Here is a 27,192-nt window from a genome sequence, read left to right as displayed (position 1 = left end):
AAAGCTGTAAATACAGGAAATAAATGTCTTTCTGGTATGACAATTTCAGAAAAAGGCCAAGAACAGAAATACTAGCTTTAAAAATTGCTTTTACTAAATATTGAAGCATGAAAAAACGCTGATATGTGTAAGGTATAAAGGATAACAATTGGCTGGGTGTGGTGGCTCCCACCTGTAATCCCAGCACTTTGGGAGGCCGAGTTGGGTGGATCATCTGAGGTCAGGAGTTCAAGACCAGCCTGGCCAACGTGGTGAAACCCCGTCTCTACTAAAAATACAAAAAAATTATCTGGCATGGTGGTACAGGCCTGTAATTCCAGCTACTTGGGAGGCTAAGGCAGGAGAATTGCTTGAACCCGGGAGGCGGAGGTTGCAATGAGCAGAGATCGCGCCATTGCACTCCAGCCTGGGCGACAAGGGCAAAACTCTGTTTTTTTTTTTTTTTTTAAAAAGGGATTAAGTAAACACTGTGTATCAACCACTGTGTTTAAGAAAAATATTATTTTACCTTTGAAACACTATGGGTGTTTCAACCCGATGCCATTCCTTTCCCTCTTTGTTCAGAGGTAACCACAATCCTGAATTTTATACTTTATAATTCTCTTGCACTTCTTTATACCACAAATGTGTCCCCAAATAGTACTCTTTAAATGTGTATCTTTCATTAAATGACATTAGATTCTATCAAATATTTTTTGTGTCCACTGATGTGACTGATGTCACTGTGACTGATCACACAGTCATGTCACTAACATGTTGTGTCCACTGTATGATCATACAGTCATGCTTTTTCTGTTCTAGTCTGTTAATACGTGTCCATTGATCAATTTCAAATGTTAAACTCACATTGTATTCCTGGGATAAAATGTTCTTGGTCATGATATATTATCTTTTTTATATATTGTTGGGTTCAATTCACTAAACTTTTATTAGTTATTTTTGAGGGTGGCTTGGACAAATTTATTTTCTCACATTTCTGGAGGCTAGAAGTCCAAGATCAACCTGTCAGCAGAGCTGATTTCTCCTGGGGTTCCTCTCCTTGGCTCGTAGATGGCTGTCTTCTTCCTGTGTCTTCACACAGTCTTTTATCTGTGTGTTTTGCCAAATTTTACATCAATTCAAGAAGGATATCACCCTAAATTTTTTTTTCTAATGTCCTTGTCTGATTTTGGTATCAGAGTAATGTTGGCTTCATAGAATGAGTTGGGGAAAAGTATTCACTCCTCTTTATTTATCTGGAAGAATGTCTGTAGAATTGTTATTATTTCTTTTTATGAAACACGTCAAATTTGCCAGTGAAGTCATTTGTACCTGGAGTTTCCTGTGTGCGAAAGTATTTAGCTGTAGTTCAGTTTCTTTAATACCTACAAGGTAGCCACACTGTTCATTTCTTCTTGCATGAATTTGATCATTGGAATCTTTCAAAATCTTTGTCCATTACATTTTAGTTGTCAAATTTATTGTGCATAATATTGCCTTAACATCCTTTGAATATTTGTGAAATCTGTACTGATGTCCCCTCTCTCAATCATAATAATGTTCATGATTTGTTTTATATTATGCTAATCAGTCTGGTTAATGGTTTATTGACTTTATATAAGAAAACTAGCATTTGGTTTCAATGATTTTACCAAAATTTTTCTAATGGGTTGATTTGTGTTCTAATTTTTATTTCTCTTCTTATGCTTAATTTGGATTGAATTTACAGTAAGTCTCCCCTTATCCATGGTTCTGCCGTCTTTGGTTTCAGTTACCTATGGTCAATCATGGTCTAAAATAGTAAATGGAAAATTCAAGAAATAAACAATTCATACATTTTAAATTGTGCACTGTTTTGAGCAGTGTGATGAAATCTTGTGCCATCTTGCTTCACTGCACTCAAACCATTAATCATCCCCTTTGTGCAGAATAGCCACACTGTATATATACCTGTGTATTAGTCACTTAGTAAGCATTCTGGTTATTAGATCAACTGTGGTGTATAGTACTACCCTCTACAGCGCTATGGGGCTCAGAACTATACTCAGTTTCAGGCATCCACTGGGGGTTTTGGGGCATATCCCCTGTAGACAAGGGGGGATGGAGACTACTGCACTCTTCTTTTTCTATTTTCTTTCTTTTTTTTTTTTTAAGACAGGTTCTTATTCTCATTGCCCAGGCTGGAGTGCAGTGGTGGATCTCAGCTCACTGCAGCCTCGACTTCCCAGGCTCGGGTGTTTCTCCCACCTAAACCTCCCAAGTACCTAGGACTACAGGCAAATGCCACTATGCCTGGCTAACTTTTTGTATTTTCAGTATAGATGGGGTCTTGTCATGTTACCCAGGCTGGTCTCAAACTCCTAGGCTCAAGTGATCTGCCCACCTCAGCCTCTCAAATTGCTGTGATTACAGGTGTGAGGCATTTCACACAGCCTCTTTTACTATTTTCTTGAAGTGAAAGCTGAGGTCATTTATTTGAAATATTTCTTCCTTTTCCAAGTTCAGTGTTATAAACTATCCTCTTAGTGACATCTCACAATTTTTCTTATCCCACAAATTTTGATAGGTAGTGTTTTTATTTTCATTTAGTTCAAATACTTTCTAATTTCTCTCTGGCTTCCTTCTTTGATCCATGTGTTATTAAGAAGTACATAATTTATTTTCCAAGTATTTGCAGATTCTCCAGATTTCTCTCTGCTATTGAATTCTAATTTAATTCTACTATGGTGACAGAATATATGTTGTATGACTTGAATTCTTTTAAAACTTTTAAGACTTTTTAATAGTCCAGAATATGGTATGTCCTGTTAAATGTTCTATGTGCTCTTGAAAAAAAAAGTGTATTCAGTTGTTGTGTGGAGTGTTCCATAAATGTTAATTAGGTCAAGATAGTTGATAATATTGTTCAAATCTTCTATAGCCTTACTGATTTTTTGGTGTACTTGTTCTATCAATTATTGAGACACAGTGTCAAAATCTTTGACTGTAACTTTGGATTTGCCTATTTTTCCTGTTGTTTAATGTATTTTTCTCTCATTTTTTGAAGCAGTACTATTAGCTACATAAGCATTTAGAATAATTATATTGTTTTGATGATTTGGATCCATTAAAGCTATGAAAGGACTTTCTGGTAATATTTTTCTGAAATCTACTTTCTCTGATACCAATGTGGCCATCCTAGTAGTCTCCTGATTAATGTTAGCAAGGTATGTCTTTTTCCTTCCTTTTACTTTTAACTTACTTGTGTCTTTATATTTAAAGTGGGTCTTGTAGGCAGCATATGCTTGTGACTCACTTTTTTAGTGTGAGACAAAAAAAGTAAGGGTCTTGCTGTGGTGCCCATGTTGGAGTGCAATACCATGATCATAGCTCACTGTAGCCTTGAACTTCTGGGCCCAAGTGATCCTCCTGCCTCAGCCTCCCAAAGTGCTGGGATTACAGGCATGAGCTACCACTTCTGGCCATGACTTGCCTTTTTTATCCAATTGACCATCTCTGCCTTTTATGGTCTAACATATACATTTAATGTGACTATTGTTATGGCTGATCTTGAACATACTGTTTTGCTATTGTCCTTTCTGTTCTTTCTTCCCTTTCCCCAGTCTGCCTTCTTCTGGGTATTTTTCATATGATTATTTGAGTGTTCTTTTGTTATTATGCATATCTTACAATAGTATATGGACTTACAGACAGCACTTCAACTTAAAATGGTTCAATGTATGATTTTTTGGCTTAGAAATATCAATATGCATTAAGTAGAAACATATTTTAAGTAACCATGTAACCATATAACCATTCTGTTGTCACTTTCAGTACAGTATCCAATAAATTACATTAGATTTTCAACAGTATATTGTAAAACAGGCTTTGTGTTAGATGATTTTGCCCAACTGTAGGGTAATATAAGTTTTCTGAGCACTTGTAAGGCAGGCTAAGCTAAGCTATGATGTTTGGTAGCAATGTATTTTTGACATATACTATTTTCAACTTAATGATAGGCTTATTGGAATGTTAGAAAAAATAATATATTTTTATATGTCTTAAAAATCCCATTCTACATTGTCATTATTTTTGTTTAAACAATTAACCTTATATTTAAACAGGAAAAATTTTAAAACACATTCATCCTAGTAATTCTAATTTCTGATTATCTTCATTTATGTAGATTCATATTTTTATCTGGTAACATTTTTCTTCTACCAGAAAGCCTTCTTTTAATGTGTCATACAGTGTACCTGTTAGTGATTTACTCTTTCAACTTTTGTATTTCTGGAAAGTCCTTTGGTTTTTTTTTTTTTTTTTTTTTTGAAAAATATTTTTGCTAAAGAATTCCAGTTGAATAGTATTTTTCTTTCAATACTGTAAAGATATTGTTACACAATGATACCTTCGTATTTTTCCTGTGAGAAATCTGCTGCTGTTCCTCTTTTTCTCTCTGTATGAAATGTATTGTCCTGTTTTAAAGATTTTCTCTTTAACCATGATTTCAGCAAATTGTTTATAATGTGCCTTGGTGTGGTTTCCTCATTTTTTGTGTCTGTGCTTCGAGATTCATTTGAGATTCATGAATATGGGTTTCCAGATTTCATTACATTTGAAAACATATTGACCATTGTTTTCTCAGATATTTTTTCTCTGTCCCTCTTTTTCTCTCATTTGGTGAATCCAATGACATGTATCTTAAACCACCTGAAGTTGCCCCACAATTCACTGTTCATTTCTGTGTGTCTTTTTCCTTTCAGTTTGTGTATTTCTACTGGTGTGTATTCACTTGTCTGGTTTCCTGCAATGTCTAATTTGCTGTTACTCCCATCCAGAGTATTTTACATCTCAGATATTAAACTTCTCTAGAAATTGGATTTGGGTCTTCTTTTATATCTTCCATAGCTCTACTTAATATGTTAAATTTTCCTTTAGGCTTTTGAATGTATTAAACACAATTATAATAATTTAAATGTCTTTGTCTGCTAATTCTAACATCTGTGTCAGTTCTGGTTTTAACTAATTTTTTCCCTTATTATATGTCTTATTTCCACATTTCTTTACACGCATGTTAATACTTTATTGGATGCCAGATATTAGAAATTTTACCTTGTTGTGTCCCCTCTCTCTCTATATATAATGTATATATTTAATATATAATGTATATATAGATATAATATATACACACACACACATTCCTGTAATTTTAAATACACTTTTTGCATTTAAAAGTTTTTTAGAGATAAGATCTGGCTCTGTTACCTATAGTGGCACAATCCCAGTTTACTACAACCTTGAACTCCTGGCCTCAAGTCACACACGTGCCTCAGCCTCCCAAGTAGCTAGGACTACAGTATGTGCCACTATGCCTGGCTAATATTTACACGCTCTGTGTGTGTGTGTGTGTGTGCATGTGTGTGTGTAGGGGTTTCACTATATTGTTCAGGCTGGTCTCAAACTCTTGGCCTCAAGCAATCCTCCCACCTTGACCTCCCAGAATGTTGGAATTACAGGCATGAGCCACTGTGCTTAGTCCTTCCTGTAATTTTTAAAATCGTCATTGGAATATAGTTTCTTGGAAAGAGTGATCCTCTGGAGTCTTGCCTTTATGATCTGTTAGGCAGGACTATAGCAGCATTTACTCTATGCTTATTATGCCATACAACAGAGGCAATGGACTTCTGCATACCTTATCCAATGTCCTATGGATTATGAGATTTTTTTCCAATCTTGTGGGTGGGAACAAACATTGGTCTCACTCCTGAGTGTGCTCTGGGTACTGCTTCTTGAATCCTTTTGGCCTAGCCTTGGTAGTTCCCTACATGCATGCTTTGATGAATATTCTGTGTAATACTTAAGGAAAACCCTCTAACTATATGTGAAGTTCTCTCTATGCAGATTTCTCTGGTATGTTTCTCTGTACACTCTAACCACCTTGCTTTCCCTGACTCACAGCTCCATCTCTTAGACTCAATAACTAAAAATTGTGATATGAATTTTACATCAAGCTTCATAGTATGGTATTAATTTTCCAGAAATAAGTTTAAAAATAGTGAATCTGGCTGGGTGCAGTGGTTTACACCTGTAATCCCAGTACTTTGGGAGGCCAAGGTAGGTGGATCACTTGAGTCCAGAAGTTTGACACCAGCCTGGGCAACATGGCAAAACCCCATCTCTAAAAAAAAAAAAAAAAAAAAAAAAAAAATGCAAAAATTCGTTGGGCATGGTGTTGTGTGCCTGTGGTCCCAGCTACTCAAGAGGCTGAGGTGGAAGGACTGCTTGAGCCCAGGAGCTCGAGTCTGCAGTGAGCCATCATTGTACCACTATACTCCAGACTGGGCGACCTTGTCTCAAAAATAAACAGTTAATCTACTTAATATATGAAACATCTTTATTCTTATAACTACAGCCTTCTGAATCATACAACCAATGGCCCTAAGACCACTTACGTCTTAAAACATAATGAAGAGTAAGATAGCCAAATAGAAGCTTCCACTGACAATCCTCCCCACAAGGATGCCGAACTGAACTACTAGACACACAAAAAAGCACCTTCACAAGAACCAAAAATCAGGTGAGTGATCACAGTAACCATTTTTACTTCGTATCACTGAAAAAGGCACTGAAGGGGATAGGAAAGACAGTCTTGATTTGCTGACACTACCACTCCCACATCCTCCGTTCCCCTGAAGTAGATATGTCGTACAGACAGAATCTGTGCACCTTGGGGAGGGAGAGCACAGTGATTGTGGGACTTTGCTTTGGAACTCAGTGCTTTCCACCCTGTTAGGGTAGGAAGCAACACCAGGCAGCACACAGCCAGAGTCCACGGAGGGAGCACTTAGACCAGCCCTAGCCAGAGGGAAATTGCCCATCCCTGTAGTCAGAACCTGAGTTCTGCCAAGCCTCGGCACAGCAGGCTAAAGTGCTCTGGGGTCCTTAATAAACTTGAAAGGCAGTCTAGGCCATAAGGACTGCAATTACTGGGCAAGTCCTGATGCTATGCTGGGCTTGGAGTAAGTGGACTTGGGAGGTATGTAACCTAGTGAGACAGCAGTTGGGCAGCTAAGGGAGTGCTTGCACCACTCCTCCTCCAACCCCAGGCAGTGCAGCTCACAGCTCCAGGAGAGACTCCTGCCTTCTGTTAGAGGAGAGGAGAGGGAAGAGTTAAGAGGACTTCATCTTGCAACTTGAATCCTAGCTCTGCCACAGAAGGGGGCACTGGGCAGACTCCTGGGGCCCCCATTCTAGGCTCTAGCTCCTGGATGACATTTCCAGACACACACTCTGCCAGAAGGAAACTCGCAGCTTTGAAGGGAAGAACCCAGACCTGGTAGGATTCATCACCTGCTGACTAAAGAAAATATGGGCCCTGAATAATTAGCAATAGCCAGGCAGTACTTGCCATGGGTCTTGGGTGAGACTCAGAGACATGCTAACTTATGGTATGGCCCAGCACATTCCCAACTATGGTGGCTATGGAGAGGGTCTCCTGCTTGAGAAAAGGAGAGGGACTTGGTCTTGCATCTTAGGTACCAGCTCAGCTGCAGTGGTATAGAGCACAAAGTGGGTTCTTAGGGTCACCAATTCCATACTTTGGCTCTTAGACAGCATCTCTGGATCTTCCCTGGGCCAGAGGGGAGACCACTGCCTTGAAGAGAGAGTCCCAGGCCTGGCAGCATTCATCATGAGTTGACTGCAGAGTCCTTAGACCTGGAATAAGCATCAGTGGTAGACAGGCAGTACTTGCCGTGGATGTGGTGGTGGTGGCTGCTGCGGGGAGAGAGTCCTCTGCTTGTGGAAAGAGGAGGGAAAAGTAGGGAAGACGTTGCCTTGTGGCTTGGTGCCAGCTCAGACTCAAGAAAATGGAGCACCAGGTAGACATCTAAGGTTTGTGACTCTAGGCCCTGGCTCCTGGACGGCATCTGTGGACTCACTCGAGGCCAGGGGGACCTTGCTATCCTGAAGGGAAGGACACAAGCCTGGCTGGCTTTACCACCTGCTTATTGCAGAGCTCAAGTGCCCTAAGCAAATGTAGGTGGTAGCCAGGCAGTGATTACTGTGAGCCTAGGGAGAGACCCAGTGCTGTGCTGCCTTCAGGTCTGATCCCAAACAGTACCAGTGGTAGTGGTAGTGGCCACAGGGTGCTTGTGTCAGCCCTACACCGGTTCTAGGTAGCTCAGCAAACAGAGAGAGGCTTTATTTGTTTGAGGGAAAATAAGGGAAGAGAACAAGAGTCACTACCTGGTAATTCAGGGAATTCGCCCCGATCTTATCCAAGACCACCAACGTGGTACCTCTATAAGTCTGTAAGGGTCACATCGTTACTGGGCTTGGAGTGCCCCCTAATGCAGATACGGTTGCAGGGGCCAAAGATTAACGTCACAACACTCAATTCCCTTGAAGAGCCAAAGCGTGGAATTGATGACCCCAAGAACCCACTTAAAACCTTCCCAAGAAGGATGGGTGCAAACAAGCCCAGACTGCAGTGACTACAATAAATACCTAACTCTTCAATGTCGAGACAATGATGAACATTCACAAGCCTCAAGACCATCCAGGAAAACATGACTTCACCAAACGAACTAAATAAGGCACAAGTGACCCATACCCAGAGAGAGACATAAGTGACCTTTCAGATAGAGAATTCAAAATAGTTGTTTTGAGGAAACTCAGTGAAATTCAAGATAACACAGAGAAGTCATTCAGAATCCTATCAGATAAATTTAACAGGGAGACTGAAATAATTAAAAAGAATCAAACAGAAATTCTGAAGTTGAAAAATGTAACTGACATAGAGTAGAATACATGAGATTCTCTTAAGTGCAGAACTGATCAAGCCAAAGGAAGAATTAGTGAGCTTCAAGACAGGCTATTTGAAAAGACATAGTCAGAGGATAATAATAATAAAAAAAAACACAATGACGTACACTTAAAAGATCAGAAAATAGCCTTGAAAGAGCAAATCTAAGAGTTATTGGCCTTAAAGAGGAGGCAGAGAGAGATACGGGTAAAAAGTTTACTCAAAGGGATCATAACAGATAATTTCCCAAACCTAGAGAAAGATATAGAACACCAAGCAAATTTACCCCAAATAAGACTACCTCAAGACAAGTAATAAGCAAATTCTCAAATGTCAAAGATAATGAAAGGATCCCAAAAGCAGCAAGAGAAAAGAAACAAATAATATACAATGGAGCTCCAGTAAGTGTTGCAGCAGACTTTTCAGTGGAAACCCTACCGGTCATGACAGAGTGACAGGATATTTTTAAAGTGTTGAAGGAAAAAAAGAACCTTTTTTCTTCTAGAATAGTATATCTGGCATAAATATCCTTCAAATGTTAAGGAGAAATAAAGATTTTCCCAAACAAAACCTGAGGGATTTCATCTACACCAGATGTGTCCTACAAGAAATGCTAAAGGGAGTTCTTCAATCTGAACGAAAACGACACTGATGAACAACAAGGTACAAAACTCACTAGTAATATTAAGTACACAGAAAAACACAGAATATTAAAACATTGCAATTGTGTCATGTAAACTGCTCATATCTTGAGCAGAAAGACTAAAATATAAACTGATCAAAATTACTAACTACAACAACTTTCTAAGACATACACAGTATAAGAAGATATAAACAGAAACAACCAAAAGTTAAAAAGCAGGAGGACGAAGTTAAAGTGTAGAATTTTCATTAGTCTTCTCTTTGCCTGTTTACTAGTTTGTTTCTTTATGCAGTCAGTGCTGTCATCAGTTTAAAATAATGGGTTATAAGATAATATTTGGAAGCCTCATGGTAACCTCAAATCAAAAACATACAATGGATATACAAAAAACAGAAAGTAAGAAATTAAATCATGCCACCAGAGAAAATCACCTTCACTAAAGGTAAGATAGGAACGAAGGAAAGAAGGATGAGAAGATCACAAAACAGCCAGAAAATAAATAACAAAATGGCAAGAGTAAGACCTCACTTATCAATAACAATATTGATTGTAAGTGGACTAAATTATCTAATAACAGACGAAGAGTATTTGAAAAGATTTAAAAAAAGATGCAATAATCTGTTGCCTATAAGAAATACACTTCATCTAAAAAGACAGACATAGATTGAAAACAAATAGATAAAAAAGATAATCCATCCCAATGGAAACTTAAAAAGAGCAGGAGTACGTATACTTGTATCAGGCAAAGTGGATTTCAAGGCAAAAATTATGAAAAGAGACAAAGAAGGTCATTATATAATGATAAAGGGTTCAACTGAGCAAAAGGATATAGCAATTATAAATGCATATGCATCCAACACTGGAACACCCAGATAAATGAAGCAAATATTATCAGAGCTAAAGAGGGAGACAGATCCCAATACAATAATGGCTGGAGACTTCCACACTTCACTTTCAGCATTGGACAGATCATCGAGACAGGAACATCAACAAACATCAGATTTAATCTATTACAGACCAAATAGACTAAACAGATATTCATACCACATTTCCCGCAATGGCTGCAGAATACATATTCTTCCCCTAAGCACCTAGATCATTCTGAAGGGCAGACCATACATTAGACTACAAAACAAGTCTTAAAATTATACCAAGCGTATTCTCTGACTACAATGTAATAAAACTCTACATCAGTAAAGACATAAATTTTGAAAACTATGAACACATGGAAACTAACCAATATACTCCCGAATGACCAGTGGATCAAGGAAGAAAGAATGGCTTTGGCTATTCTTCATAGAAACAGAAAAAAAAATCCTAAAATCTATGTGATACCACAAAAGACCCAGAATAGCCAAAGCCATACTGAGCAAAATGAACAAAATCAGAGGAATCACGTCACCTGACTTCAAATTATACTACAGAGCTAAAGTAACCAAAACAGCATGATCCTGACATTAAACTAGTCATAGATTAATGGAACAGAACAGAGAAACTAGAAAGAAATCCATATATCCACAATGAACTCATTTTTGACAAATAAGCCAAGAACATACATTGGGGAAAGAACAGTCTCTTCAATAAATGGTACTGGGAAAACTGGATATCCATATGCAGGAGAATGAAACTAAACTCTTATCTCTCACCATATTAAAAAAAATCAAAACTACATGGATCAAATACTTATATATAAAACCCCAAACTATGAAACTACTACAAGAAAACATCAGGGAAATGCTCCAGGACATTGAACTGGGCAATGTCAGTAATACACCACAAGCACAAGCAACCAACTGCAAACATGGGCAAATGGGATCACATCAAATTAAAAAGCTTCTTCGGCTGGGCGTGGTGGCTCACACCTGTAATCCCAGCACTTGGGAGGCAAAGGTGGGAGGATCACGAGGTCAGGAGATGGAGACATCCTGACTAACACGATGAAACCTCGTCTCTACTAAAAAATACAAAAAACTAGCCGGGCGAGGTGGCGGGCACCTGTTGTCCCAGCTACGTGGGAGGCTGAGGCAGGAGAATGGCGTGAACCTGGGAGGCGGAGCTTGCAGTGAGCCGAGATTGCGCCACTGCACTCCAGCCTGGGCGACAGAGCAAGACTCCGTCTCACAAAGAAAAAAAAAAAAAAGCTTCTTCACAGCAACATAATCAGTAAACAAAGTGAAGAGACAATTCACAGAATGGGAGAAAATATTTGCAAACTACCCATCTGATATGGTTTGTCTCTGTGTCTCCACCCACATCTCATGTTTAATTGTAATTCCAAATGTTAGGAAAAGGACCTGGTGGGAGGTAACTGGACCATGGGGTGGATTTCCCCCTTGCTGTTCTCATGATAGTGAGCGCTCATGAGATCTGGGTTTTTAAAAGGGTGCAGCACTTTCCCCTTTTCTCTCTTTATCCTGGTCCGACATGTGAAGATGTGCTCACTGGCTTCCCCTTTGCCTTCTGCCATGATTGTAAGTTTCTTGAGTCCACTCAGTCATGCTTCTTGTACAGTCTACAGAACTATGAGTCAATTAAACTTCTTTTCTTCATAAATTACCCAGTCTCAGGTTGTTCTTTATAGCAGTATGAGAAGAGACTAATACACCATCTGAAAATGGATTATTAACCAGTATACATAAGGAGCTCAAACAACTCCAGAGGAAAAAAATCTAAAAATCTGATTTTAAAAATGGACAAAATATCTGCACAGACATTTCTCAAGACACAAAAATGGCAAACAGGTATAGTAAAAGGTACTCAACATCATTGATCATCAGAGAAATGCAAGTCTAAACTATAATGAGATATCATCTCACCCCCATTAAAATGACTTTTATTCAAAAGACAGGCAATAACAAATGCTGGCAGGGATGTGGAGAAAAGGGAACACTCATACACTGTTGGGGGGAATGTAAATTAATACAAATATTATGAAAAATGGTTTGGAGGGTCCTTAAAGAACTCAATATAGAGCTACCATATGACCCAGCAATCCTACTGCTATGTATATACCCAAAAGAAAGGAAATCAGTATATCAAAGAGATATCTTCACTCCCATGTTTATTGCAGCACTATTCACAATAGCCAAGATTTGGAAGCTACCTAAGTGTCCATCAACAGAGAAATGAACAAAGAAAATGTGGTACATATAAATAATCAGGCACTATTCAGCCATAAAAAAGAATGAGATTCTATCTTTTCCAACAGATGCATGGAACTGAAGGACATTATGTTAAATGAAGTAAACCAGGCACAGAAGACAAACTTTGAATGTTCTCACTTTTTTGTGGGATCTAAAAATTAAAACAACTGAAGTCATGGAGACAGACAATAGATATGATGACAACCAGAGGGGTTAGAAGGCTAGTGTGTGTCACGGGATTGGGGGCAGGGGGGCATCTGGGGAGTGGGGGTGGGGAAGTGGGAATGATTAATGGGCACAAAAATATAGTTAGATAGAATAAGATCTAGTATTTGATAGCATAACAGGGTAACTACAGTCAACAATAATTTATTGTACTTTTTTGTTTTCTTTTTTTTTTTTTGAGATGGAGTCTCACTGTGCCGCCCTGGCTGGAGTGCAGCGGTGCGATCACCGCTCACTGCAAGCTCCGCCTCTGGGTTCACATCATTCTCCTGTCTCAGCCTCCCGAATGATTAAAATAGTATAATTGCATTGTTTGTAATACAATGACAGGATAAATGCTTAATGTGATGGACACCCTGTTTACTCTGATGTGATTACTATGCATTGTATACCTGTATCAAAACATCTCTTGTACCCCAAAAATATACACTTACCATGTAACTACAAAATTAAAAATTAAAAAAGAAACATAATGGAAGAACACTAAGCTAAGAATGTCATCAGTGGCTGAGGGCAACATCCTTTGGAGGTCTCATCACTCACTTCTTTCCTACATGAGGATATTATGAAATCAGTGCTGAGAATGGGCAAGTTTTATTTGGTTGGTTGGTTGTTTTTTTGAATACAGGACCATAAAAAGAATGTAGCTGAGCTAGTAGACTGAAAAGAAACCACATCTAGGTTCGGGGCTATTCTCCTGTCCTGACAACATACATGCTGTCTTCATGAGCAGCAGTCACAGCCAGTCAGCTGTCAAGTCTTCCTTCCAAGCATTCTCATACCTGGACCTATGGCTTTGTCATTCCATGGCTGAGTTTTTGCAATGGCTTCCAACTTGCTCTTGACCCACCTCTGTCTCCCTAACTCTACTACTCATCTTGTTTACCACATCAACATTCATCCGTGCTAAACATCACTTTCATAATTTTTCTAAGCTCCTCCAAACCTTCACTAATATTCCACTGCCTAAGAATAATATTCTCCTTATCTTTGTATCCCAGATTTCTACCCTTTTTACATTTTCCATTATATTATCCTCTATTCATCTTGAATTGAAGTCATAGAGTGATTCCTGTTTTTTTCTCATTTGTATTTATCCTTTGTTGAAAATGCCTCTGACTTCACATGTTTAAATGCTGCACTGTTCCTCCTTCTGGGACCTGTTCTTCCGAGAATATTCTCTCTATCTCTGCTTCTGATCCTGCCCCAGAACATTTTAGCATTTCTTCCAAGAATATGTAACACTTTCTACTCTGTACTACACTGATTTATGGACAACCTCAATGAAGGTAAAGATAGCATTTTATTCATCTTTACAAGATAAACAGTTACAGTTTACAACGATACTATGAAATCTCTGCTCCATCTTTTTTTTTTTCCACCTGACACAGAGAAAAGACTATTTGTGCAAAATTGCTCCTAGGAAACTTCATTCTCTGTGCATTTCTGGGATCTATCAGGGCTGGACTATGTTTACTATTCAAATTATAAAGGCTTTCATGATTCTCAGACCCTTGACAAATATGTCTGCTATCAGCAAGAAATTGATACTCATTAAACCATCAATAAAAGGGGCACAGGCTACTTTAAGGCAAACCACCATTATTCACTATTAACCAATGAAAAACACATCTCTAATTCCACTATTTATAATGTATGTTTTCACATTGTCTAGTGACCCCTTTTTTAACAGATAGAGAGGAAGGAAATTAAAACTTATTACCAACTTAGCTTGTGTCAGAAATCATGGTAAGCATTTCAATATGTGTTATCTCATTTAATCCTTACAAAAACTCTTTGAGTTGGACTTTATTATGTTCATTTTACAGAGGAGGGAACTTAGGCTAAGAAGGGTTATGTCATAAAGTTTGCAAGTGGAACAGCAGGAATCTCAAGGGTTCCTGACTTCAAAGCACAAATTCCTTCTACTGTGTGACTTTGAGAAGATTTTGCTAATGACTTTGCCATCAAGAACTACGTATTTCTACTACTTAACACTATCTACTAAAGTAGAATTTAATACAAATCTATATGAAAGAGCATATGATATTTCTTTTTCTGATATTGGAAAGTCTAACAGTTCATTAACTTTCTGGGTATTTTTCATGGAAAACTTACTGGGATTTTTTTTTTTCAACTTTTAAGTTCAGAGGTACATGTGCAGGTTTGTTACCTAGGTAAACCCGTGTAATAGAGGTCTGCTGAACAGATTATTTAGTCACCCAAATGTTAAGCTTAGTACCCATTAGTTATTTTTCCTGATCCTCTCTGTCCTCCTACCCTCCACCCTCCAATAGGCCCCAGAGTGTGTTGTTCCCCTCTATATGTCCAGCACATAATGTTTCTAAAAATAATTGTTGATGCTCTCAGAAATAAGAGAGTTGTAATAAGTTGTTTGGAGTCTCACACATCTGGAAACTTTTACCAAGACAGGCATGGACTACTGTTTGCATTGTGTCAGAGCAGGGGAAAAGGGAAAAATGAGAGAATGAGAGAGAGAGAGAGAGAGAGAGAGAGAGAGAACCAAGTGATATCATAGAGAATTTACTGTTTGTACACGGGAATGAAGCAACAAAAAGAACCACAGATGAATCCAAAGTGTGTGGCCTTGTGATTGAAAGATGCCATTATTAGAAAAAAGACACAAGGGAAAAAAATAGTGTAGGATCAGGTCAACAGTCCAGATGTAGCATAAACAGCATGGAGCACCCTATGACTCACATCTCCCTTTCACTGCCACCCTCACCAAGATTTTTAATGCCACCTAAGATAGCATTAGCTTTCCTGGCAGTCAAACTGGGCTACTGCTGGCTCATCAATTGCGTGCAGTCAGCTAAAAACCCTGAAGTCCTTTTTCATACTAACTGCTGTTAAACCAGATCATCTTTGTCCAGTGAATGTCTACAGAGAGTCAGTGGTACATCGGGCACCATGCTTGGCACTGAGATTGTAAAAGGAGCAAGGTAGTCCTAAGCCATGCACTGGCAGGGCTTCGAACACACAGGTAATCACAAAGAGTGGAGTAAATGTTAGCAAACCTACCTGGCTAAAGCTACCTCCAGCTCTCACCTTGACAGATGTAACATCTCTTGACTAATCTGTGGGATGCTGCATTTACTCCCTATGGTCTATTTTCCACAAAAAACCTTCTGTAATTATTTAAAAACTAAAACCAAACCAAAACAAAAATCTTATTACAATAGTCCCTTGCTTAAAGCCTCCCAATTAGCTATCAACCACATTTAGAAGAAAATTCAAAGGCTTCCACAGCTTCCAAGCCCTGCCTGGGCTGATTGCAGCAGCCTCTCCAGTATCACCTGCACAGTTCTGCCCTGGATCAGGGTACTTCACCCAATCCAGTCTCACCGTAAGTCCTAGGACACGCAAACCATGCCCCATTGGAACGTGCTCTTTTCCGTACTGTGGTGCTATTGTTACAGATAGTCACAAAGTTCACTGACTTCCTTTGATCATGTCTCCCAAAGCATCACTTCATCAGAGAGGTCCTCCATGGCCACCCTATGTAAAGCAGGCCTCCCAACCCTGACTCTCCATCATTAACTTCTTATCATTTTCCATTTTCCTTCAAAAGACTTGTTACTGCCTGGCATCTTCCCCATGAAAACATAAGCTTCACGTGGACATGAGCTTTACTTTGTTCACTGTTTTATCTCTGGAGCCTAGAACATGTCACTCAATACTTATTTGTTAAATGTAGTAGGCACTCAATACATATTTGTTAAATAAAAGGCTGGTCAGGGAATCTTGCAAGTTGGTAATGAGGCACCTAACAGTAGTCCTTGGATTGGGCTTCTCTGGAAATGTATAGGAAATTTGGAAGATGTGTTTCGGGCAAAGAAAACATGAGAACCTAAAAGCAGCCTAAAATGAGGAACCCAAAGATCTTCCATATGGCTGGGGTGCTGTGTGACAGGGAGCCTGGAGAGAGAACAGGTGGAAGAGAAAGGAAGGGGTCAGTCATAGAGAATCTCAAAAACCACATTAATGAGTTCTGTCTTTATCCTCAGGGCAATGGGATGTTGTTGAGGGATTTTTAGCTAGGAAGTGACATGATCGGATTTGTGTTTCAAAGTGATCACCCAGGCTGCAGCGTGGAAAATAAATTGGATGGGAGTAAGGCAGGAAGCAGTTGCTTCCTTTTTTGAACCCAAACGTAGGAATTTACATTTATCCCTATTAAATTTAATCTTCTGAATTGCAGCTCACCAGTTCTGCCTGTTGAGACCTTTTTGAATCCTGATTCCGTCATCCAATGTGATTAGCTCACCTACCAGTTATGTGGCTCCTACAAATGTGACAAGTAAGCCTGCTATATCCAAATCATGTGTAGGGCTTACATTACCGAAACCCATGCCTGCTCTCTTCACGGCACTTTTGCCTGTGGTTGTGACATTTCTTGGCTGGGTGAAAACATTTTCTGATCATTCCATGGTATTTCTTATTGCAAAGTTAACGAGCCAGTCCAGAATAGAAGTAACCATAAAGACTTAGTAACTCAAGCTACCCAGAATTTTCCTATGCATTTCCTCAAGAGCTTATGGACTTTACCTTAAGGTGCCAACCCATTTTATTCTTGCATGAATTAATTTTGGCACCTGGTTTCTGGCTGGGGATTGTATAGCTGCTTCTGTTCTTGGCTACAATAAGTGCTATCAAAAGATTTCTCTTCTGGCATGAATTGAAGTACATAATACTGTCTACATTTCTGCCGAGAATCTACCATCATCTGTTTAATATGCAAACTGTGCAAAACCAGGGCTACTACTGTGTAATAGATGTTGAAAAGTTGTCATCCAGATTCATTGTTTATTAGAGGTTATTAACTTTGGGGTTTATGTGCTGTCTCTTCATTTCAGAGCACACAACCATTCACTTAAATGGGATGCACAAAGTTCTTCACACACTCTAGTGAACTCATCTGGTATTTTATACTGATGTATTAGATGAGCTCACTTAAATCGCGCTCCTTTTTGCAGAACAGGCGATTACACATACATATTAAATATCTGCTATCTTTTTGGAAAGTATTGAGTTATATTACAAATCTTGAACAAAGTTGAGCTAATAGAAAACATTAACTGGAAGAACAGACAATTGCTAGACCCAGAGACCAAAGTGACCTCACAGGAAGCATTTTTTTTTTTTTTTTTTTAACAGAGTCTCGCTTTGTCCCCCAGGCTGGAGTGCAGTGGCACAATCTCAGCTCACTGTAACTTCTGCCTCTCAGGTTCAAGCAATTCTCCTGCCTCAGCCTCCCAAGTAGCTGGAATTACAGGCACATGCCACCATGCCCAGCTGATTTTTGTATTTTTAGTAGAGATGGGTTTTCATCATGTTGGGCAGGCTGGTCTTGAATTCCTGACTTCAGGTGATCCACCCACCTCAGCCTCCCAAAGTGCTTGGATTACAGGCATGAGCCACCACGCCTGGCCACAGGCAGTAATTTTTAAAATCTTTTTTTCCTAAGACCAGAGATTTCTTTGGATGTCTCAGAGGCAAATAATAATGGAAGGGAAAAGGTAAAAGCAATGGGGCTGTACCCATGGTGCGTTCCCTCCTGCTACTCTCTCTTCCTCCCTACCCCCCTCCTACATTAAATAAAATTTTTGCTGTAAAAATTTGAAAGAGATTTACAAAATCTACTTAAAATTATTTGCCTATGAGTTAATGATAGACGGAATGATTTTTTTAGCAATCTCTCTGCATATTTAGAAATTCTTGTAAGTTGTAAAAAAAAAAACAAAAAACAAACATGTAACTTTTTGCAATTGATATTTTTTAAAATAATAAATTCTAAGTGTAATAGTTACTAAAATTGGCATAAGGTTCCATTTCAGGGATAAACATTTATTAATTTCACACTTGGAGTCTTATTTTCATACATTACAGCCAATAATTTTGTTCACATCTCACATACTTCAGTAGGTTTTTGTAAAGCTTATAGGTTCTAGGCCTTGTCCCTATACTGACTCATAAGAAAAATAAAACCCTTGCCTGTTTCAATCAGAAGAATTGCTTCAACAATGTGGGACATAAAAATATAAAATATAAAATTTAGGCCGGACGCGGTGGCTCATGCCTGTAATCCCAGCACTTTGGGAGGCCAAGGTGGGTAGATCACGAGGTCAGGAGTTCGAGACCAGCCTGACCAACATGGTGAAACCCCACCTCTACTAAAAATACAAAAATTAGCTGGGCATGGTGAAATACACCTGTAATCCCCAGCTACTCAGGAGGCTGAGGCAGGAGAATCGCTTGAACCCAAGAGGTGGAGGTTGCAGTGATCCAAGATTGTACCACCACACTGCAGCCTGGGTGACAGAGTGAGATACCATCTCAAAAAAAAAAATATATATATATATATACACACACACACATATATATATACACACACATATATATACATATATACACATATACATACATATATATGTATACACATATACATACATATATACAAAATATAACAAATTACTACTTTTTCTTTCTTCTTAATGACTCTAATGTGTACATATGTATACATACACATTAGAGTCACATGTATATATGTACATATACATAAAATTTATATATGTACATATTTATATACATATATATATGTACATATAAATAAAATTTAAAACCAGTGGGTTAGAGTCATTAAGAAGAAAGAAAAAGTAGTAATTTGTTGTTATATTTTTCTCTCCGGGTATCTCCTTCTCGCATCTTGTTCCTTCACTAGCTTCTCTGGTTTGAAGACAGTACTGTGATTCTCTCAAGCAACTCTGACTTCTTATCCTCTGTTCCAGCTTAAATAAAATTGGCCAAGCTTGACTGTGACGGTGGATAGAGAATCAGGACATTGCTCTCTTACCACTTTTCTCCTTATTCTACAATTCTATTAAAACAAAATTAAAATAATAGTCTCTCAGGACTAAGACCTAAAGCAACTCAGAAATTCTGCCTGACTAATGAGGCTGTCTGTGCACTTCTGCATACATGCAGTGACCACAAACTTACAGACACCTGGGTGGCTATTGCAGACATGTAGCTTGACTGACCCAATGCCACCTACAACCCTGTTTTCCCTAGCTACTTTCTGGCTAGACAGTATGTGACATGTGATAGTCCCGGCCAATGAATAAGAGTAGAAGTTGGCTGGACAGAACTTCTTAGATGATATTGGATTTCCTGAATTAGGGAAGAATGTTGGCGTACCCTTTTGCCTTCTGTTCCTTTTTTGTTTTTTTGCCTGAAACATGGATACGATTGCTGAAGATACAGAAGCCATCTGTACATTCTGCACTGACAAATATGGGTACAAGAGCCAGAAAGTCAAGAGTGGCAGAGTGAAGAGAAGAAGGAGCCTAGGTCTCTGATACATTCATGGAGACACTGAATTGGCCTTATTCAGGTTTCATGTTATATAAAACAAATGAACTCCTGCTTCATAAAACCCTGGTATGGATCCCTGAGCACTGCAGTGGAATGTGCTCTTAACTAATGCTATTTTAACTGATAAAGAGTAGTGTTCTGTATTGACCTAAAACCTCTTAACAAACATATCATCATTCTGCTCCATAAATATTCTTATTTGTCTTTCCAGGTGATAGTCCTCAATGATATGAAGTAAGCATTAAATAGACCTCATACCCCTTTTGTCCTTTTTGTAGTTAAATATCTGCATTTCTCTTTACCATGAACAGGATTCTGCTTTTTTTATTCTATTTTAAAATTAGTTTTATACTGCCAATTGATTTTATTCAATGTATAATACATATTTGTGGTAAAGATTTGAAATATACAGAAACATATAAAAAATAAAGTAAAAATTATATACATAACTTCCACTAAGAGAAAGTCAATATTAACATTTTCCCAAACTTTCTTCTTTTATTTATAAGCCATGAGTCACTAGGTGACTGAGATAGGTTCTGAGAAATGCGTTGCTGGGCAGTTTTATCATTGTGTGAACATTATAGCATGTACTTCCACAAACCTAGATGGTTTAGCCTGCTACACACCTAGGCTATATGGTCTAGCCCATGGTACCTATGCTATTAACCCATAGAGCATATTACTATAGTGAATACTATAGGCAATATTAACATAACGGTATCTGTGTATCTAAACAAATTTAAACATAGAAAAGATACAGTAAACATAGACTGTTATAAGTTTATGGAACTAATATGCTGTCTACAGTTGACTAAAATGTTACTACGTGGTGCATGACTATATATATATAAACATACGCACACACACATACACACTACTATAATTGTATACTCTGCTTTTTTTAGTTGGCATTTTACCATTAACATTTTTTATTTCATGAAGCATTCTGAAGATTTCTACTAGTTGCATAATAGTGTATTATATAGGTTAGATTAATATTCTATAATTTCACTAATTCTCTAATTGCTGGAAAATTAACTATAGAGAAAAATCTTTATATTCCATCTTGGTCAAGTCTTTTATTTTTTTTGGTAGGATAATTTTTAGAAATAGAATTACTGGGTAGAAGATGAAATTAGTGTTAAGGTGCCTATACAATTACCACTCTGCCTTAGAGTAAAGCAGCATTCATTTAAACAGCCAACAAGCATGTTCTGTTCCACTGGAACATGTATATTTCAGCATTTGCCAATGTTTGCCAATATAATATCTCAATTTTCTTAATTACTTATGACATTGAATATATTTCATATTTATTTCCCAAATAAATTTCTTTTGCCCTTTGTGAATTGTCATATACTTTTCCAATCTGAATTGAAATATTTGTTTTCCTGTAACTTATAAGAGCTCTTCATATATTAAGAATGCTAATCCTTTGTCAAGTATTTTCTAATTATTCCTTTATTCTCTTGAACGACAAAGAACATGTGGATAATAGGGAGTGATTATTAAAGCAGTGTCTCAATCCTATTTTAAGAATGTTGGCATTTCCAAATCAATTAACTTTACAGGATGTTGCTGAATTAAAAAAAAAAAAAAAAAAGAACAATGTAATCCAAAGTGAAACCTTAGGATCACTTCTTGGTTTTACATATATTATCCATAGTAAATCTCTTCTCCAACTTAAAAAAAATCTTCTCTTTTCATTCAAATAGGCTTCTCTAAGTACTTCTCTTATACACCAGCGCTTTATTTTCAAAGTGAACCTTCTAAAACATATCTAGAAAAGTGCATGGTAATGACATACTGAACAACAATTTAAGGCTATTAACTTCTTTTACAGATATGATATTCCCAATCCATTAATGACGAAGCATATCATCAGTTTTCCCAGTGGGGTGGACAATTAGACCGAGCCGCCTTTAGAAATTCTTGCCCTTAATGACTTTGTGACCACATTTTCAATATAACAACATCTCTAAATTATAGCTTGGTCATGGATAAGTCCTTTAAGTAAGTACTATTTTTTAAAGGGCTACACATTTAGACATCTAATAGGTTAGTTAATTTAGCCCATTTTAGAGTTAACTCACATATCCATCAACATCAAGAAGTTATGCTGGCTACTGTACAATCTGGGTCATGTGGACGTAGGGCCTTTTAATGTTTCTCAGTTGTCTTCGCATATGAGGTCATAGTAAATAGATTGTACTTGCATTATTAAGCTCTTTGATTAAACCTAAATATAAAAGTTGCTTTGCAGATAAAAATTTGCATCGATTATGAAGCTACATGGGTCCATACCAAGTATTTAAACCATTTGGAATATTCTCAATTTATTTTGAGTCAATTGTCTTCTTTGAGTCAGGATTTTTTTTTTTTTCTTTTTTTTTGGTATCACTTTGGGATATTTGTCATGACAACTAATACTGTGTGACCCAAGGTGAACAAAATCTCTAAATATTCAGCTTACACAATATTTGCCACAACTGACATGCAACCAAATTGCTCTATACTAATGTAATTCAATTTCATGTTGCTTCAGGTAAAAGCAAGCATTTCAACCATGTTTGGAATATAATTCCCATGGCACTGTGTATATGCACAGACTACGTTATTTTTGTGCAAAGAGTTTTATGAAAAATCAAAATGGGATTAATAAATAAGAAGCACACAAATTTTTTTATTACAGGCGTATTATCTTCAACTCTGTTCTGCAACCAAAAGGAAAAACATCGTGTACATTAAAATAAATATAAATAAAAACACATACTTCTTGAGATTAAAAAACAACCAAAAAACCTAAAAGAAGATACAGAGGAATACAAAAGGAAAAAAGAATGCCTGTAATGAATAGAAGACCAGGAGGGGCCACAAACAATTTGATCTAATTTACCCTCTCTTGTGGTGCAAGTGAATTCACATGACCTAAATCAATTATGTCAAGTGATTGCCTAATTTATTCATAGATTCCTTCAATTAGGAAATAAAGCACACAGCTCTTTTCTTCAAGTTTTAAACAACTGCTTTCATTCTTCTTTATTTAATGAATTTGAGGCCTCTGACCTTCTTTATTTCCTGTGTTTGGTTCCTTCCTTAAATACGTTCATTTTTATCAGCCTTTCCCATTTTCCTTTTAAGTGGACAAAACCAGGTAAGTGAACACGAGCGTATGGTGCTATGTTCTGTACTACCTTTATCCTCATTCTATTTTCCTATTCAAACAAAACATTAATTTGCACTTTTGTTCACTTGTCATTTAATCACTTGCTTCTACTTTTATTTATTCAATCTTTTGATGTAGGAAAAGAGAAGCTGCCCAGATAGTAAGATGAGCCAAATCAATCATCGTGGTCCATGGGGTTTCTGAGATTGCAGCCAGATTACTCCAACACTATTCATTCACTCGTTCGTCTTGGATTTAGTGGGCACCTACACATGCTAAGTGGTGAAGGGAGGTGCCCAAGAAATAAGTATTACCTGTAGAAGCTTATAACTTGATTGGAGTGGGAAAAAATGTTCACTCAAAAGAATATCAAAGTGTGCCATTCTGTGCTAAGATATAGTATCTCAATTTTCTTTTCTTAATTACCTGTGAGGTTGAATAATCAATAGTTACTGCTTTAGGAATTCAGAAAAGGAACTGGAAAAAAAAAATGACAGTCACCTAGAGAAGGCAAGACTTGAATGGGTCCTGAATGAAAGACAGAATTTAAAAAGGAGTGGAGAGAGAACAGGTCTTCTATTTTTTGAGTTAAGACTGGGAAACTGACAAGCCTTATTTGAAACAGTCATAATGGTCTCAAGCCCAGCCATCAAAGTTACATGTGCCTGAGTTCAAATCCTGACCCCACCATTTACTAGCTGAGATACCTTATTGTAAGTCAGTATCTTTGAGCCCTGATTGCCCCATCTGTAAAATGGTGATAGAATTGCTGTGCAAAAAAATCATGCCTGACACATAGCTACGAAGATTACAGTTACTACTAATGCTTTTCCTCTTTTTACTCTTCATCTTCTAGATTAATAGGGACTGAAGCTTAAATATTAGGGCTTGATCTTTTTACCATATGTAAAGGAGAGTCAGAGGTTTCTGGCCACAGATAATCAGTAATACCAGAGGTTATTTTTACTATTCTTTTTGTCATTCTTTTGGAGGCATATTGCAGTACAGTCAATTACATTCTATTGTCAACATCCATGGTTAATATATGCTTAGTTGATTACCGCCCTGTTCATTCTTGCTGCTCTGCAGTTAATTCCTACTTACTTAGTGGCTGTGGACACTTCTCTGCCCTGGAGATTCTCTCTCAGGTTTCACCCCACTTCACAGCATTGCTCCACGTGTCCCAGCTTGTTGGCAATCCTTCTTCACCCTACTCTGGCTGTTGCACATCACCTTTAAATCTCACAAGCAAACTCACATCTTCTTTGCCAAGGACATTCCTCAAAGGATGAGACCTATGAGATAGTCTGTACTCAAAGTTTCTGTGATCAAACAAGTTGGGAAATGCTGCATTTATTACATCTTGAAGATTCTTGAAACCTGAAAACGTACATAACATGCACTAATGTTTGTGAGCAATCCCGTACCTAAGAAGCCTGTTTAACTTCATCAGCATTTCCAAGACTTTTATCATTAAAGTCACTACTAAAACCGCCAATCTGTTAAGTTCCACCTATATTTTTGTGAATATTGTTTATATTAACAAATATATTCTTCAATCTTTGATAAGGTGGTATTGTTAGCCTCAAGTGAGAGGACTGGGCACCAAGATTTCCCTCTGGCCTTTCTGGGTACAGAGAAAGCACTGGTATTATTTACCTGGCATCTACTTATTTATTAAAGCTGAAAATAAAAAAGTTCTAATGGATCTCATTTTTCCCTCAATTTGGGTGCTATGATAATTTATTCCAAATTTTGAAAACATGCTAAATGTTCTCCAATTCATTGCTACCCCCTCATTTCACTTTTACGGAATTCCAAGCTGAAACGTTTTCAGGCTCTCACAATTCTTTCAAGACAATTCTGAAGTGCTTGGGAATTGGGGATTATGCCAGTTAGTTCCTGGAACAGCAGAGGACAGATTAGCTTATTCCCAGCCCACTTAAAACCATCAGTCTTGATTAGTCAATTTCCAATTTGATCTCTATTTTAATTTTAACTTTAATTTTTCTACCTTCATTGGATAGCATTCCTGTTACCTTTTCTTATGAACACTAGAAACCAAGTGGGTATTGAAGCATTAGCCTTTCCAGTCATGTTTCCTCTTTCCACAATTTGTAGTGTTATGTTTGGCCTACTGGATATCTTTCCAGCAACTTTATTCACTTACTGTGTTATTATCATTTATTTACCTCATCGCTCAAACTTTGCTCATGAGAGTATTTCCACTAAAGAAAAGTAAGTTACAGAAATAAGATACTGTCTGTTGTCACTGATATGTCTCAAATATTTAGAACATTACCTGGCATAGACAGTGCACCCAATAAATATTTGTTTAATGAATGAAGGAAGGAGGGAATAGGTGAATAGATGACTTTCGGATGGAACTGAAATTGTATTTTCAAGCACTTTTCAGTCTTATAAAAGTGGAGTAGGTGTTTATGGTGATGCCAGTCTTTGTATTAATATGCTCGAAAGCAGCCAGCACTGCTGTATGTCAAGTATAGTGGCTTCTGGGGTTCTGATGAAAAACCAAAAATAAATTATTTTTAAGAAGACTAATTGCCTTGCCCCAGATTAAGCAGTTTTATCATAAATAAATCTGAATTCTGCCTCTGCCTCTGGTTCATGTTTAGTCAGATATTTTTCTGAACACTTAATGAAAGACACAAATGTATTCATTAGTATGTACTTTAGAGTGGGTAACAAAATGAAAGCAAAATATGTATTTTCCCCTATGAGCAAGGGCTGAAATTTGATCTTTAATGTAGAGTAACATTTTACTTCCAAAAAGTGACATTTAATTTAGAAATTTTCAGCCTTAGAAAGGAAATGCTCAGATCATTCACAATAGAAAACATACAGTCAAACAGCTGGGAGAGGTTTAACCACAGAAGTGATTTTAAAAGTAAAATAAAATAACCCTTTTAAGCCTATAACACTGGCAACAATGAAAAAAAATGATGACACCCAGATTCTACCATATACTGCTGATAGGAGCAAAATTGCTTTTCTGCAGGGTAACTGGTCATATGAATCAAAAGCCTTGTATCTTTAATACATCATCTGGCTGGGGAGTACACGTATAGAAATTATGATAACATAATCATGATTGCTTACAAAGATAGATGTACTAGCAGGCTCAAGGCATTCCTTTTTCTGAAAGTGAAGAATTGGAAACAACTTTTATAGCAGAGAGTGTAATATTAGTCAAACGAATCACGCAACATTTATTCCAGAGCAAACTTTACAACTAAAAGATAATGTTGTAGAAGTAAAGATCCAGAGAACAATGTTTAGGTTAGACTGTTTTTAACACAAATTTAAAGAAATATGTTTGGTACAATCACTCGGAAAGAACTAGAATATAAGAACACAGGTAGGTATATATGAGAATAAAAATATGTAAGACTAAAGGTGTTTTGCTTTTTATTTTTTATTTTATTGTTTAGAAAAATTTATTTATTTTTTAATTTTATTCTTATTATTTCTTTTTAGAGCTGGGGTCTTGCTTTGTTGCCTAGGCTGGTCTCAAACTCCTAGGGTGAAATGATCCTCCCAACTCAGCCTCTCAAAGTGCTGAGATTATAGGCATGAGCCACCATGACTGGCCTTGTTTTTTTCCTTAAGATAATTTTTTATTTTGTATTTTTGTGTGTACTTAGTAGGTATATATATTTATGGGATACATCAGATGTTTTGATCTGGCGTACAATGCATTATAATCACATCATGGAAAGTGGGGTATCATCCCCTTACACATTTATCCTTTGTGTTACAAACAATCCAATACTCCTTTAGTTATTTTAAAATGTACAAGTAAATCATTATTGACTATAGTCACCCTGTCGTA

General features: G+C 37.3%; 1 protein-coding gene and 1 long non-coding RNA gene across 16 annotated transcripts in view; one reads left to right on the top strand and one right to left on the bottom strand.

Moving 5' to 3' along the window:
* The window catches only part of LOC116269238, a 30,440-nt gene extending 24,007 nt beyond the window's left edge, over nucleotides 1-6,433 (top strand). The window contains exon 3 of the long non-coding RNA XR_004176712.1: nucleotides 6,371-6,433. This is a non-coding gene — a long non-coding RNA (uncharacterized LOC116269238). The remainder of the gene's footprint in view (nucleotides 1-6,370) is intronic.
* PARD3B (par-3 family cell polarity regulator beta) overlaps nucleotides 1-27,192 on the bottom strand; it is a 1,095,492-nt gene that overhangs the window by 389,016 nt on the left and 679,284 nt on the right. The window lies entirely within an intron of this gene.

The sequence above is a fragment of the Papio anubis genome, chromosome 10, assembly GCF_008728515.1.
Source record: "Papio anubis isolate 15944 chromosome 10, Panubis1.0, whole genome shotgun sequence".
NCBI classification, from domain to species: Eukaryota; Metazoa; Chordata; class Mammalia; order Primates; family Cercopithecidae; genus Papio; species Papio anubis.
This window is presented reverse-complemented; position numbering and strand designations above follow the sequence as displayed.